Source organism: Equus quagga, chromosome 3 (assembly GCF_021613505.1).
Source record: "Equus quagga isolate Etosha38 chromosome 3, UCLA_HA_Equagga_1.0, whole genome shotgun sequence".
Lineage (NCBI taxonomy): Eukaryota > Metazoa > Chordata > Mammalia > Perissodactyla > Equidae > Equus > Equus quagga.
In genome coordinates this window covers 101,705,241-101,710,408 of record NC_060269.1, presented here as the reverse complement: position 1 = coordinate 101,710,408, position 5,168 = coordinate 101,705,241, and the positions used below count along the sequence as shown (strand labels likewise).

Sequence of the window (5,168 nt, the reverse complement as noted above, 5' to 3'; positions counted from 1 at the left end):
TTATGTATTGCCCCATGTATTTTTATAAGACAATATCTGGATTAGAAAAGAAGAGTTCTTTTCCAGAGACCAATGTTTTATCTTAGGCAAGGGTTTGGCAGGTTTGCATTGGAGTCCTCCAACAAACTCAAAATTAAGTAAGAGAGGACGGGGAAATTCAAAATCACAATAGGTTCGCATCAGTCATATGTCAGCTTTCCCCATCAATTCACACAATGTAGGGAGTCTTCCTGAAAAGAAGTTAGAAAAGAGAATATGTAAATTTTTGAATTGGTATCCATTTTTCTTCAAAAAAATAAGAATAAAGTTTCAGGTCTCTGTAGGTCAAGATCTTCAAATTATGCCAGTGTTTTAAAATTTATACAACAGCCACCCCAAAAACCAAAAAACTCCCATGTAACTGAGAGAGTTAAATAGCTAATAAATTATTCTCACCTCTGCAACCTTTCTAAGTTCAAAAACTCATTAAAGATTCATTCCTCTTTTCAAGTATTATGAACTCAAGATAACTGATACATTATATTTCTAAGTGAATATATCTCTGAAACCATCTAAGTATTTTGGATGAATTTTACATTCTAAATGACTGTAGTCTCATTTTCCATCTTCATCGTATTAGATTTGTTCCTCTTTTATGATATTCCTGACATTTTTATTGAATCCTAAGGCATTTTAAACATATTTTATTTTCTTTGCTAACCAATGATCCTCAGTCTCCAGGGAGAACCAGTGTGACAGGGTTTTGCATGGGACATGGACCAGGCTTAGAACCCATTTTGTGCTCATTGAAATGAAGAAATACCCCAAGGCGAATGTAAGTGGTTAAATAAGAAATTGTTTTCTAAAAATCATAATGATATTCTACATTAAATATGGATCACCAGAGTGAAGATTTACATTGTTCACACTTGTCTCAATCTCTTCTCCAGTTGTACCAGAGAATAAACCAGTTACCCAGGGTAAGTTGAATATCATTTAGGAGTCTAGGGGAGGCAAGCAGAGAAACCGCAGTTGCTCAAGAATCCTCCTTAATGATTGCCATCCTCACCAGGAAACAGCAAGCCTTCCCTCCCATAGCTCCAAGACTCACTCTCCCTTGTGTATGTTATAGAAGAAACTATGTTGTAGGACCAAAGTCCTGGACCATCCGGGAGCAGGAGAGTGCGTGATGAATGAGATGCACTAAACAAAAGCATGTCTTTCACCTCCGTCTCCATGTCATCTATTTTTTTTTTTCTGAACAAACTTGAGACATGGATTCTGACATGGATTAACTATTAACAATTTAATGTAAAGAGAATGACGCTTGATAATTGCATGGAAAGAATGGGAGCCTGAGGCACTGTCCCATCGTTCAGTCTTTCAAGCATTTTCCCATACCTAATTTGTGTCTCTAGTCTACAGAAAAGTTATATATATGAAAAAACTAAAGTAGGTATTACTCAGCATGTAAGAATGGGTGGTAAGGGAATTTCACCAGCAAAAAAGCTGAAAATTCTCCCTTTTAAGTATTTAAAACTTAGCCAAGTCATCTCCTTTGTCAATTTCTAGCCCTAGAATAAATCAACAGTACTGTGATGGATGCTCATTCAAAGAATGACATAAAACTTCTGGAAAGTCAGCATGGAAAACTGACTTTGTTGTAAAAGTCTATTTGTATCAATCTCTTGCACTTGTATCCCTTATTTACCTAAAATATCCCCTGAGTTTCTTTGTGGATTATTTGCTCATTCTTACATTCCCACAGTCCCTCCAACCCGCTCATCCACTCACTCACCACTCGACTTTCTACTTTGATTGTTTGCCATTTGATCCTTGTTTTCCTTGACATTACCATGCATGCCCTTCCTATGGAATCTCATCTAAGAGCTTATTTTCTATGACTTATGATTCCTGAATAATTGTTAGCAGATTAATCTTAAAAACTTTGGTATTTAGATTGTTTGTTTAGTCTTTCATTGTTGGCAGACCTAGCCACCCTCCTTACCAACCAGTTTTCTTCTTTCATCATTTGCCATTTGATGCCTTGTTGTAATTCGTAATACTTTGCACCCCCTTACTGTGGAATCTCATCAAAGAGTTTATTTTCTGTGATCTGTGATACTTCATTAATTTTTGGTGTATTTGTTTTTGAGACTTTAGTCTTTGATTTTACTCTCCAGGCCACTACCTCCCAAACCCTCATATATTATACATATAGTCAAACATTGTGGTTTTAAAATCCAGATCTTTCTTTCCTCTGAAATATTTGATTAACCTTGTATACCTTCTTGCCCATTTAAAATAATTATTACTTTTAAGCTAAATATAGTTAAGGTCCATTTGAAAGAAATTTCTATTTTTAGATTTCAAAATATTTACAATAGTGCCCAACAAAAAAAAATGCTTTATATATGTGAGTAAATGGTGGTGAGGGAGCACCACTCTAGCATAACTAAGTTTGGATAGTTGAAAGATGTGTACTGGCAATGGAAAATGTCTGTTAAAGAGACCACCTAGATCAAGAAAAACTAACTTTCTTGATATTCTATATTATACTGTGCTTGATGCTTAGCAATGTCTCTTAGTTATGTGTGGATTTTTGAAGTCAGTGTCTCTCTTTTCTCTCAGTTAACGCAATACGACAAGGAGTTAGGTCCAGGGGCCAGATTGCTGTGTTTCAATCCTATTCCCAACATTTCTTCCCCATGAGAACTTCGGTAAGTTATCTGAACTTTCTGTACTTCAGTTTTCACATCTGTAAAATGAGGATAATAATAGTACCTGTAAAAGGACTTCTATGTGTGTCTTCTATGAGTCAATAAATATAAAGGATGTAGAAGATTTCCTGGAAGAGAGCAAATTCTCAATAAATGTTGACTAGTTTCCTTCTGCCTCCTGGAAACAAAATCATAGCAGAAGCTCAACAAATTTTTGTTATTGAATGAATGTTTTCAAACAATCTTGGTTAGATACCATTCAGATATGAAACATATACTACATCCTCATCTTTTGCTTTATTTTTTAAACTGAGGGGGAGTAGTAATTGTAGAACAAGAAAACAGATATTGATAACTCTAAAGTAATTCTCAAAGTTTTAGGTTTACTTAGCAGACGACTTTTAACCCGTTGAGAAGGAAGGAGTAATACTAGATAATGCTGAGAGACAACTCATCCATAATTAAGAATTTTCCTCTTAATAGAGATATTAGATGATAAGACAAAAGAAAGAATTCAGATATAATAATAGAAAAATTAAATCTAGAAGACAGATATCAGAGATGTTGATTCTGAAAGCTGAATGGAAGCTTAGCTGTGAACTCATAGAAATAATTATAAAGACAAGTAAACATACAGTTAACACAAGTAGACATACTTTCTTATACATAAAGTAAACTTTTTACTAGAACGAGATTGGTAAAATATATTTCCTCATGGCTCACCTTCTCTTGATTTTTAAACATTTTTGACCAAGGTTTTTTCTGTAGTACATTAAAATGGCTATGTATTCTTTGCCATTCCTCCTATGAAGAGGTGGAGACTATTTGAATTTGAGCTTGCCTCATGACTTTTTACACCAGTGGAAGGTGGCCAAAGTGGCATTCATGTTCCAGGCCTAGAACATTCATGCAAGCTGTTCTGGAATTCTGCTGTCATCTGGAAAAGTACAAACTTGCCTATCGGAGAGGCTGCATGGAGGAGACAAGTGTCCTGCTAATGTGTCAAACTCCAGCCATGTGAGTGACACTTTCTTGGACCATTCTGCCCCAAGTAAGCTGATAGATACCTGTAACCTAATGAGTGAGCCAAAGCAAGGCCCAAAGAAGCAACATTTCACTGAGCCCAGCCCAAATTGCTGGTTCACAGAATCATGAGCAAGTCATATGGTTGCTCTTTTAAACTCTAAGCTTTAGTATGGTTGATTATACAGCAACAAATAACAGAGATATTATGATTTATGAAAAATATTGTACATATGTAGCTCTTTAAATAAAGAAGTCATAAGAAAATTAATATGGTGGATCAATGTCAAATGGAGTTACAGTTCCAGTGCCACAGAATTTGAAAATAATTTGTACAAGCTTTCCTGAATGATTGATAAATTTTGACTGAGAAATTATCATATACCCATTTGACACTAAATCTAAGAAAATATAAATTCTCTTTAATTTTATATGTATACATATACACACATCTATATACATATCTATCTATCTATCTATCCACATGCACACGAAGATACACTCTAACACAGACGAAGAAAGTAAGGTTTCTTCCCACCTACTGGAGGGAGAATGTAATAAATAAACCACTGACTTACCTAATACCTCATTGTAAAATTTATCCCACTTTTTCTTGTTAAAGGTCTCAAATGCAAAGTTGAAATATAGGAAATACAACATACTTGCCACCCTCTCTATAAATGTCATTTTGTCACTAAGATGTGATATGACGACAGGTACGTAGGAAGGAGGTAAGGTAAGCCTTCTATAGAGTTTTTCATATGTATTGCCAGTGGTAAATCGAAGACTGTAGACCAAAGGTAGATTAAGTATTTCAGACAGCAGCTCACCACAAGGAGAAAGACATTATCAAGAAAAACATCAAATTTGGATTCCTGAAGATTTTCTTTAAGTTTTTTTTTTTTTTCAAAACTGTATCCTTACAGAGTTTGAATAGATCAGAATATTCCTAATTAATTTTTTGCATCTTTGGGTCTTATACCCACGATGTGCTCTTTGGTAACTCATATGACCACACCTTGATCTATTTCATGAAAAGCAAATGAAGTTCATTCTTAGTAAAAAATGTAGGATAAACTTCAAATTTAATAGCAGATTGCTTGTTAGGATCCACGAGGATGGAAGCTGAAGATACCAGCACAGTCACCTCATGGCCACTCTGAGCAAGTTTATCCAGGATCAGCTTTAAATTGATCCAATGCCTACACCAGCACCTTTCCACAGAACCCACAACTGAAATGGTAATACAGTACAAGAAGAGAGGCCCATTTCTTGGACATCCTGGTAAAATTCAATCTCTCTATAAACTTCTTTTAAATTTGATGTGGCTCTCATTTATATCCAGGAAACAATGAGTTAAGTAGTTAAAATATAACTGCTACGTATCATGTTCACAATGATTGAACGAGTGCATAGCAGAGGTACTGGAAAGCAAATAAATAAAGA

At 35.0% G+C, this 5,168-nt stretch overlaps 1 pseudogene; it reads right to left on the bottom strand.

Annotated features, from left to right (window-relative positions):
* LOC124236812 (UDP-glucuronosyltransferase 2B17-like) lies at positions 1–5,002 on the bottom strand (annotated as a pseudogene).
* Between the last annotated feature and the right edge of the window lie 166 nt (positions 5,003–5,168).